Here is a 12381-nt window from a genome sequence, read left to right on the forward strand (position 1 = left end):
CGTCAGCCGACGACAGCACTTCAGCAACGACTACGCCGCTGCTTGCACCGTAATCTGCCAGCACCGCGACGAGCACCGCATTCACTTCACACCGCGACCCTGGTCTCACCAACGATGCCATCTGATGCCGCCACCGAGCCACTGCTCGCAGCGTGACCTGAGAGCTCCGCACCGCACACCGCACTGCTGCACTTCGCACCACAGCACCCGACGCCTGCCGATGCCAGCTCTCCTGACTTCAACAGAGAGGAGTTCGATCTGCAACGTGTGTGACTTCAAGGGCCGCGACGAATCCTGCACCTACCTCGGGAACCAAAGCCTGTGGACGCCGTGCTTTCGGAAGCTCATTGAGAGTTTGCCGACGCCCTGCATTTCTAAAAGGTACTGTTTGCGGGTTTTCCCGACACCGTAGCTGGCCCGCGACGCCACGGACAGCCAGAACTGTTTGGATTTGTTTGCTCACAACGCAGTGATAGCCCGGGACGGAGCAATGGAAATCGAGGAAGTGTTTTTCAAGCATATTTTGGTGTAGTGTCCTTTTGTAGGGCTTACACTGTATTACTGTTGGTTACTAACTAACAAAGCAGTCTTTTTGTTATGTATTGGGTCTATGGTAATGTGCTTCATCTCCCCCGATAAACTAAGTCACTATTCAGTTGGGTGCTGTGATGTCGTCATACAGTAGGATGTGCCTAAGGAGGTGATACCTGTTTCTCAATGACAGGCGTCTCTCTGACATTACAGAAGATTTTATCTGTCTATCAATAACAGGCATCTCTCAGATAGTGTCAAAGGTGTCACCTTTCAGTGACAGTGAATCTCAGTGTTATCTTACTTTTCAGTGAGGAGTCTCTCATAGTGATCAAGATTTCAGCTGCATCAGGGGCAGTGAAGTGCCTCTCAAACACAGTTACAGATGTCTCAGTGACAGAGAGAAGTCTCCAGCAGTGTGAGAAACTCCAAACAATGCTCGGGTGACTGTCAAAACATGTGTCATAGCGGTCTACTGTCTTGAGGTGATGGTCAGGACTTGGAAGTCTCACCTGCCTCTTGGTGACAGTGTTAGACGTGCTCTCTCATACAGACTCACCTGCCAGGATTCACTTGGCGGCCAACTTCATCATGACAGTGGAAGACTGTGACAACTTGGGGTCTCTTTGCAAAACTGGGGACACTACAATATATTGTGGCCAGTAATCACCCAGGCAACAAAAAACGAGAGCTCCCAAACAATCAGTCCTTGAATAATAAACCTCTATATTCCTGCAAAAAAAATGAAGGCAACTTCAATTGGTCATCTGTGATCTCATTCTTTATTGGCCATGGAGGCTCAAAGCTTTTACCCCTGTATTTTATTGGTTAGAGAATTATTTACCTTTCGCTCATTGGATAATAAATTGAGCTGCTGCGTGTGGCTATGGTATCAAACGTAACTACTAAATGCCGCTATTCTTCTTTAGAAGCATGATTTTGATGGCAAATTCAAATATGCAGGATATTTAGTGGATAAATGATACCGACCAAAATGCATAAACTGGCGAGCTGGCTTCAGCATTGGTTGTGTATTCGACTAAAAGTACTGGATAAAAATATTTTGTAAAATGATATTCGGGAGAGGAGTATAGGGTCCACTGTTATATTATAACCTAATTAGCAGTGCTGATTTTAATTCTGCCAGCGGAGAAATGTATTCGTTTGTGGAAGCATGATTTTCTGTCATGCAGAGAATCCATTTTGTCCTGATGAAGTTATGTGATACTCAGTGATGACAAGGCCTGTAGAACGTGCACAGCATTTATATGTAGCCTCGAAAATAATACATACAAGGCAGGAAAAGGACAAGAGTGTAAATTCCTATTATGAACACCTTTTGCAAGTCTATCAACAGAATAGTAATATTCGCAACCCTCTGGGAGAGGCCATGCTGGCCTTTGTCACCACTTTTGTCTATGGACTACGAAAACCAATTCAGACACATTTACAAACATCATATGTCTGCTGGCAACAAGAACCAATAGAGAAAGTGCTGGCAGCAGCTAGATACTGCACCTTCTACCAGGTACACTTGCAGGCTATGGAGAGTGAGATGGTTAAGAAGGAAAAAGTAAGTTTGGTGATGGTACAAAAACAATATTATGGCTGGGGGTGGGGAAGGGGCAGGACAAGGGGACAAGGCTGGTCAAAGGGTGATAGGGCAGCCTCCCACCCCGACCAGGGACAACATGTTTCCACTGCAATGATCCGGGGCACTGGAGGACGGATTGTCCCCTACTGAATGACACAGGGCCAATTTTCAATGCAGCATAGTCGTCAGGGACAGCACTCACACCAGCGGAATGCCACACCCCCATACACCAGTAATGCATTTGATACAGACTTTAATAGGCATCAAGGACCTACAACATTCCAACCATGCTATGGCCGGCACACACCCCTCCACTGCCACCAGCCCCTGGGGGAACAGAGAACAATGGATACCGGAGGATGACATGGCAGATGGCTACCCGCCATATCCACAGCCACCACCAGAAATGTTTTTGGGATGTCTGAGAGTGGAAGACTGCAGAACAGCTCCAGCAATAACAGTGGAACAGGCTGGTCCATATGTGTAGGAGGCAATATTGGACAAGACTATTCCCTTCTTGGTCAACACGAGGGCTACACGATCAATGCTGAAGGCATCAGAAATGCCGGAGGCACCACCTGTCAGGACAATCAGTACATGAGTACTTAACAAAACCCTTGAAGTTAGTGACAGGCCCAATAAAAGTTCAACATCAATTCATCTTCAACAAATACTGTCCGTGAATCTGCTGGGCAGGGACCTGCTGTGCAAATTGCAGTGCACTATTCACTGGTCACCATTATAGGATGCCCATCATTATTTCATGATGGGCAGCAGGAACTAGATTCTCCACCAGTACAGATTAAGTATTTACCCGGGGCTCCACTACCACACCCTTCTCCAGCACAAAATTTCTGAGGAAGGAGAAGAAGATATAGACCCAGTAATAAAGAACCTTCTGCAGCAGAGCATAATAAAATAAATACGCTCTAGCCTCTGCAACACCCCAATATTGCCTGTGAAGAAACCTTGCAGGTGCCCGGATGGGGCCTCAGGGTACAGGTTTACACAGCACCTCCACAAATTGAGCAAAGTTCTGATACCTTAATTCTCTGTGGTCTCTTACGACCACCCACTTTACTGTGTTGGACCTTAGCTCCTCCTACTTCACCATTCCCATGCTCCATTTCTCTTTGGGTTCTCATTCTGTTAAAAAAGGTGTACATGTTGTAGGTTACCACAAGGGCATACAGAGTCACTATCTATTTTTTCTAATGCTTTGCAGATGGATTTGGGGATTCCCTGGAACTGTCTGGGGGCCCCACCTTGATCCAGTATATAGATGACCCAATGTGGGCCTCACCCTCACAGGCAGCCTGTGTTGAAGACACTGCAGCCCTCCTGAGTCACCTAGCACTGAAGGGCCACAATGTTTCTAAAAAGAAACTTCCGTTCTGCCTTACAACAGTACAGTACTTCGGCCACGAATTGTCCAAAGGGACAAGCATATTATTACCTGACAGAATTTCCACAATTACACATTTTCCCTAACCACAGACACAGAGAGAGGTACCAGTCTTCCTAGGGATAACAAAGCAAACACAAGGAGATGATGGACGGAGTGCTAAACACTCGCCCCCAGGCACAGAACTGGGTTGAATCCATCATTGTTCTTTAGCTCACTTTGCCGCCCCAAATCAGACCCAGCCATGTGCAAATCAGTCTTGACCCTGTTCCTCATTGGAATAGTCAAGCCCGCACTACCAAGGCAGGTGTTCCCTAGACCAGAAACAAACATGTTGGGACCTGTTTTGATTAACACCCCTCATCAGCCAGAATAGCTTGAATCCAGTGGCAAAGCGAGCAAGGGACCAACGTCTGGGCATACCCAGACAACTTAAGGCAAACAAAGCAAACACAAAGACATGATGGACGGATCGCTGAAACTTTTCAAACACTCACCCCAGTCACAGATCTGGGTTGAATCCATCATTGTTCTATAGCTCACTTCGCAACCCCGGTTCAGACCCAGCCATATGTAAATCAGTCTTGATCCTGTTTCTCATGGTAACAGTCCAGCCCGAACTGCCAAGGCAGGTCTTCCCTACCCCGGAAACAAGCATCCTGGGACCGGTTTCAGCGTAAAACCTCTCATCAGCCAGGCTAGCTTGAATCCAGGGGCAAAGTGAGCAAGGGACCAACGTCTGGGCATACGCAGCCAACCTAAGGCAAACAAAGCCAACACAAGGAGATGATGGACGGATCACTGAAACTTATCAAACGCTCACCCCCAGTCACAGATCTAGGTTGAATCCATCATTCTTCTTTAGCTCACTTCGCAACCCCAGTTCAGACCCAGCCATATGCAAATCAGTATTGTCCCTATTCCTCATGGGAACAGTCCAGCCCAAACTGCCAAGCTTCCCTGGACTGGAAACAAGCATCCTGGGACCGGTTTCGGGGTAACACCCCTCATCAGCCAGACTAGCTTGAATCCAGAGGCAAAGTGAGCAAGGGACCCATGTCTGGGTATACCCAGCCAACTTAGGGCGAACAAAGCAAACACAAGGAGATGATGGATGGAGCACTGAAATTTTTCAAACACTCACACCCGGTCACAGATCTGGATTGAAAGCATCATCATTTTTGTAGTTCACTTCGCTACTCCTGGGATGGCGGACTACTGCAGGCCCTGGATACCGAACTTTTCAATTTTTAATACCTGTGCACTGAAAATGTTATCTCACAAAGATGTCCTAGACCTTGTACCATGGTCTCATGATTGCAATAATGCATTCTGTAACCTGAAACACAAGTTGAGTATGCACCTGCACTGGATCTCCCAGATTACACCTTAGAATTCCGCCTGTTCTGTCATGAAAAAGGAGGATGTTAAGTGAGGGTGTTGACACAAAAACATGGATCCTTCCACTGCCCAGTGGCCTACCACTCCGCCACTCTAGACCCCATTGCAGAAGCTCTCCCGCTGAGCCTGAAGGCATTTGAGGTGGCAGCCCTGGTGATAAAACAATCGAGAATGTGATGCTATCACACACCTTGGACGTTCATGTTCAACATACGTTGGACGACCTATTGAGAACAACAAAGATTCATCACCTTACTAGGTTTGAATTGACACTCTTGGCCCCACACATTGTCATTAAAAGGCGCACCATTCTGAACTCTGCCCGTCTACTGCCCACTGAGTGCGATAACAATGACCCAACAATTGATGATGCTTTCCATGATTGTGTGCTTGGAATTCACAAACACATCAAGGTACAACCAGACCTAAGGGACACACCATTCCCAGATGCTGAAGGGAATCTGTTTGTTGATGGCTCATGACTCAGAGCAGATATAGGAAAACTGTGTGCTTCCTATTTGGTGGGCACATCCAAAACTTGCTAGAGGGGGCAAGGCTGACAGCGTTGAAAAGTGCCCAAGAAGCAGAACTAGTGGCACTGACAAAGGCATGCGAACTGGCACAGGGAAAAACAGCATACATATACACGGTCATCCAGCATGCCTTTGGGGTAGCCCATGATTTCAACCAGTTGTGGGCAATGAGGGAGTTCCTCACCTCAGCAGGTCAACAAATATAGCATGCACCACTGATTGTGCCCCTTCAGAAAGTCTTTCTATTACCAAAGAAAGTAGCTATAAGTAGATTGTGCAGCACATAAGTCTTCCAAGGGGAGGGCAAATGTTTCATGGGGAAATTAATTTATTGATGGGGAGGCTAAGAGAATAGCATTAACTGGTTGCAAACTTGCAATGGTTCAGCTCACCTCCACCCCACAGGTGACATAAATAAAATATGGTTCCATATATTTTTACCCTAAGTAAATTCAGAAACAGACTGGAGTAGAGGAATGGGATGCGTGGAAAAAGGGAGGATGTGTGCAGACAGAAGAGGGATTGTGGACGGGCTGAAATGGTATGCCAATGTCAATGCTTTCTTCCATGGTCCACCTCTTTCATGGTTCTTCACATGTGGGATGTGATGGAATGATTTGTTTGTTTTCTCAATGTTGGTGCAGCACAAAGTTCCGCCAACCTGCAGAGAGCCTATGCATACTGGGATCCGTACACTAACTGCTCCTTGCCACTTTCCACCTCCACACTGACCTTTTGAATGTCTACAGCTTGATTTCAAAAACTTTTGTCCTATTTACAAATATAGGTATGTGTTGGTCATCATGTACATGTTTAGCAAATGGATTGAAGCATACCCAGCAAAGAACTGCGATGCACAAACTGTTGATAACGCCTCTTGAAGGAACTGATCCCACCCTTTGCAGTCCACGTACTTTTGATTTCTGACAATAGACCAGCATTCATTTGCCATTTGATTGGGGGAATATGTAGAGGGCCAAGGGCCACACAGAAACTGCATTGTGCATATCACCCACCAGCAGCAGGTGTGGGTGAGAGAAGAAATGGTGTGTTGAAAAACAAAATACGGAAGATCTGTGCATCCACTCATATCATATCATAAGGCTTTATTCGGAGCTTTAACACAAAGTCCATAAAAGCACATACATTTACACAGCAAATACAATAATCAGAAAACCATGGTTATAAAAATACAGTACAAATTACAAGATTTAAAAACAGTTAAAATAGCATACTGGACCTTGCTTTAATAGCTTGAAGGAGAAAAGTAGCAGTGAAAAAACAAACATCGGGATTGGGATTAAAAAGCAACTTCATTGAATCTTGTACATTCCTAACTCCATACTTCAAAAAGATGGGTTTTAGGTAAGCCGAGCGCTATAATGAGATTAATATTGATAAAATTACACACAATTTCATCTGCTACTTCCTCCCTCTCTAAAATGGTAGTGATTTCAGTTAGACAATTTTTAACGATGGAGTTTGACAGAATATCTGCTTTATCCCCTTTCCATCTAATTCTGATTCCATTTGGTCGGTGTGGCTCAATATTGGCAATGGTACAAATTTTGGAACCCTGTTGATCCTTCCAGAGTATAGCCTCGATAGTAATACAGTTGTGATCACTTAGTAAATTATCCACAACCACAGGGGCCATAAACAATGGACTGATGCTAGAAGACATGCAAATAAAATCGATCACTGTATTAGCATTGCTTCCCGTGAAAGTGGGGATAATTACTCCAGAGGTATTTTCCAAATTAACCAATATTTCCATATCGTAAGTTGTCAAGATTTTGTTCAATGAATCCCCATGGGAATTGTGGGGGAAGTGAGGGACGCCATCCCCAAAACAATTAGTAAAGCCACAGACCCTTTGGGCGGCAAGGGGACACGCAGCTATGTTAAAATCCCCCACCCAAATGAGATCAAAATTGATATCAAACTTTGTTATAATGTCAGCCAAAGCGGTCTCCAAAGCGAACGCTACCTGATGTCTAGAACTATCAAAAATGTTATTATAAAAGTTAATTAAAAGGATATTTCTACACTGCTCCTGATAAAGCCATAAAATCTGGGAATGGGCCCCAACCAATACATGTTTCTTGACGGTGATAGGTACTTCCACTGAAATCAAAACCAGGAGCCCACCCTTTGCCCTGCCCGATGGTGAGGCCACAGCTGGTAGATGATAAGAAACAAAACCGTTGTAATTAATTGGGTCCGTACACCATGTTTCCTGAAAACAAATTATGTTAAAAGCATTGATGAACTCTAGCCATCCCAAACAGGCATCCTTTGATAAGAGTCCCGCGACATTCCAGCTGGCAATCGAGCAGGTACTTTTGCTGGGAGTATTGGATAAAGGTATTGGAGTAATATAGCCGTGAGATACATAATTAGAGGTCGATTCCCCACCCTGGCCATCAACATAGACCTGCCTCACATTTTCGCGGCATCTGGACACATCGTTGGGGTTAGCTAAGGGGCTGCCGATACCTCTAGGGTCTACAAAGTCTGGTACCCTCGAAATGGCATCACCCCCCCCTCCTCCCATGGAAACAACTGCATCTACTGGTTTTGTCAGAGCTGATTCCAGTCAATCATTGCAATCAAGTCCACTCAAAGACTGGAATCGATTAGACGTGGTGACGTTAAAGCCAGGGTACAGGTTCACATCTCTATCCCTTATCCCAACAAGTTCAGCATTAGGCCGGTTGTTTAAATGCCTATAAAAGTACCCTAGGGGACGAAGAGATATCCCTTGGTCCCGGGAAGAGAGTGAAGATGCTCTTATCAGAACGGTGGAGGCGAGATGTGGATTTCTGAAATTGACAACTATGCAATCGCCACCACAGTTCTTACGCGAGCTACCTATCCAATTGGTTCTTCTAGTGCTTAATATATCATCTGCTAAAGCTACTGGGAAACCACACTCCCGGTGCAACCAATCCACAGTCTTATTCTTCAATGAGGCATGAGATTCTCTATGGCTATTATTACGTCCTGTCTCACTTACAGGGGGACGTTGGTTAGGACTGCCACAAAAGGAGCACAGGCTGGAGGTAAATCAAGCCGAGGGATAATGTGGCTTTTGGCACTATGTCCTGCCTGAATTCCTGGGGCTGGGTTACAAGAAGACTTGTTTTGCCCCAAGATCAGCGGGGTATTAGGTGCAATAGTTATCTCCTCGCGAGGTCCCCCGGAGGATGACTTAGATAGATTAGTCATGGACGTTGGTATAACCTCATTAGAAGTCTGCGGGGGGACTTTACTACTTCCTAAATCCTTATCCTTTTCTTGGGGTCTTATACTAGCATTAATATGTGATTCCAACAGACCTCCCAGTCTAACCACTTCATCAGTAATCATATCAAGTTTGATCAGTAAAGGTTTAACAAGCAGATCAAACTTAGTATTTATAGTGCTGATTAAAAGGTCGAGTTGCTTACTGTCTAGAGTGACCGGGGTACTGTCCGATACAACATTGGGGTCACAAGCAATGCTAGTTAATAAGTGGTCTATTCTCTTGTTAGGTCGACTCCCCCGCGCTTTAGTTGAACATTCTTACTATTATTCCAGCAGGAACAAAGTAATCTCTGTGATCTTGGGGCCATCGGGCAAGGAATCAGTGGATCTGGGGAGACAACCTGGCAAGATACTAAGTCAGTGGGAGACCCAGATGTTAAATTAACGTAACTAGCTTGGTCTAAAGGTACAACCAAGATAGAACTGTCCATGTGGTTAGACTGATTACTAACGTCCTGATAGGAAACAGGCAGGGGGGTAGAAGAATTTGGTGTTAAGGAGATCAGATCAATGGGCCCCGTCCGTCCCAAGGACTTTCTTCGTTCTTGGTTAATCTTATCTACCATCTTAACTAGGTAATTGTCCATGGTCGCTAACACAGGGGTGGTTTTAGCTTTGGACATGGTGTAATAACCTTAATGGCTCTTGGTCAGGTTTATCAATACAAAGGCAATAGGTAGCCCCTGACGTACAACACGGACCCACTACCCGCCTTTGCAATTGAATTCCCACTGAATATCGCTACATAAACAACACGCTGGGAGGGAACAATGAATAACACCTAATATGACAACCTAAGTGTAAGGGCACCTCGAAGCGACGCGTATTGTCCACAGCCCCCTCCAGCCCCCTCCAGTCCCGGACTGTCACAGACTGTCCGCCCTTTGTCCCGGCTTCGTCCTTTGCGTCCCGCTCGCGTCCCGCGCAGCGGCAGACAAGGGCTAATATAGGGGCGTGAACCAATAGGCGGGTAGGCGGGCTGCAGCGCAGCTGATGCCACGCACGGACTCCTGGTCTCTGGAGTCCCGTGCACCGGCCTTTCCCCACCAACAGCAACACCAATTCACTCCCCACAGCTCCTCCAGCTCGGGCAGCACCTCTGATAGTTCAAATGCCCCTGTAGACGAAGCAGGACCCGCGCCAGCGGCTTCCGCAAGCTTATTTAACGAGGTAGTGGGCGGGTGGGCGGGCCGCAGCGCAGCTGATGCCATGCATGGACTCCTGGTCTCTGGAGTCCCGTGCACCGGCCTTTCCCCACCAACAGCAGCACCAATTCACTCCCCACAGCTCCTCCAGGTCGGGCAGCACCTCTGATAGTTCAAATGCCCCGGGACCCGAACGGCCGATCCCCGCAACATCCCCTCAACTGTCCTGGATTGATGAACTACTGTTTGCCTTGTTATCCATGAGAACTACACCTGACAGAGTTACAAAACTGAGTCCACATGAGAGGCTGTTAGGCCATCCACTGCACATCCCAGGCCACATGTCTACTGTTCCTCGATCAGTATTGGATGATTTGCTCTAGCAGTACAGTAGAAAACTAACTGAGACATTGATTTATTGTCATCGCCAGGTGCTGCAGGCTTTCCCTGAAGCAGACACACCACCAGCTCATGGGCTCGAGCCCGACGATTGGGTCTGGGTAAAGTCTCACATCAGAAGACACTGCCTTCAGCCTCAGTGGAAGGGGCCATACCAGGTCCTCCTGATAACTGCAACAGCAGTCACGTGTGAGGGGCCAACCTCCTGGACCCATAGCACCCACACCAGGAAAGCATCAGAAGTACGGCAAGAGCCCCAGGATCTGACCCCTCTATCAACTGTAGCACCTGTAGGACATAGTTACAATCTTCATTCTACTAATAGTACCTAAGTGAAATTGAAGTGCTGGTAATTTCTCAAACCACACAACAGGGTACCACTGAATTGTTTCATGACCTTTTAAAATTCTTGAAGTTTCTTGTTCTTAAATTCTTTGCTCCTTTTCTACAAATCAAGTGTACCAATGCCTGGAACAATGCCACATATGCTGCAAAAGAGAGACAAGAAGTGGCCCTGGGTACTGGCTGCAGTGTGCCCTCCCATTCCTGGTATAGTCATCACAGCAATGGTCTTTGCTGACCACATCTCCATACCCTTCCTTGACGCACCAGAGACAGTCATGAACAATACTGAAATACTGTACCAACTGCCACCACCTAATCCGTCAATAGAAAAAGATGTAGAAGTATGGGGTGTAAGGAAAATAAAATATGGAAAGAATATGACAAATACACATCAGTAAAATGTGCAGACAAAGTATGTAAAAGTAATTAAAGTATAAGGATGCTAAGTCTGCACATGTTTGCCAACACATGCTGAAGAAATAAAAAGGTACAATGTAATTCCACTGGGGAAGTATGCGGGCTGTACCATGGCAAGAGATTTGCTACTGACCCAACACAGTATGACCATAAAGACAGGTCAAACACTTAAGGGCATAATTACACCTTATGAGCTGTTTTCACCACCACATTCCATCCTCCCAACACCTCAAAGATCACCATGCATGGACATGCTGCCTGATAAGAAGGATCAGTCATGGTTACAGGGATTTGTCACAAGCCTGAGGCAAGGTATGGGCAAAGGTTCAAACCCAGCGGCCTTGGCACTCTCCAGCAGACAAGAGGGTGGAGGACCCAGGGATGACAGGTTAATTGGTGCAGGCTGCCCCAGAGAGTGCACAATAGGAAGAATATCATTTGGTAAGGATCAGAGAAAGTGCTTGACAACAACAACACCAAAGCTAAACCTGCTGTTCCTACACACAAGACACTAGCAATAATATCAACAGGGTGATAGGCAACATCAGAAAGTACAGAAGAAAGTGCACAGAATACACACGGTTGATATGTGGGATCTGTGGGAGTATGGTTCATGGGCTTGGGTGCTTGGCTATTGGAAATACTGATAATAGGGGTGGTAGGTTTGATAACACTGTGTATTTTAATACAAGTGTGCCCTACATGCATAACTGTTATGATAAATAGCTGCTGCAACGAAGCCACTACCCCATAACACCTCTGTGTCTGACAGGAGATGAAGAGAATATGTACAACAAATACCAACAAGAGGATTTGGATATATAACATGCAACATAGATTATCAGAGAGCACTATGTGGAAGCATGTTTTTCTGCCATGCATAGAATCCATTTTGTCTTGCTTAAGTTATGTGATACTCATTGATGACTAGGCCTGCTGAATGTGTATGACATACATGACCTTTTATGAATTATTATACCCTGTTGAAACAAAAACAGCATCTACGACAAAATAATGCAATGCTTGCCCAAGAACACCACTGGTGATTTGCTTTTGCATGCTAGCTCAGCAAATTTAGAGACCGTTAGGCCCTATCAGCATGCTATATATGGTTGGGACCAAGTGTCCACCTTTGATTGACTTATTGTTTGCGTTGACTTGGAAATACCCCAGTATCACAATTTATCATGCAGGCATCACGCGCTATTAGCTTTTTCTGATTGGCTCTATACATAATGATTGTGTAATATGCACTGTCTGACATTGAACATGTGATATATTGGTCCATAAATATTAAGAAAT

Source organism: Triturus cristatus, chromosome 2_2 (assembly GCF_964204655.1).
Source record: "Triturus cristatus chromosome 2_2, aTriCri1.1, whole genome shotgun sequence".
NCBI classification, from domain to species: Eukaryota; Metazoa; Chordata; class Amphibia; order Caudata; family Salamandridae; genus Triturus; species Triturus cristatus.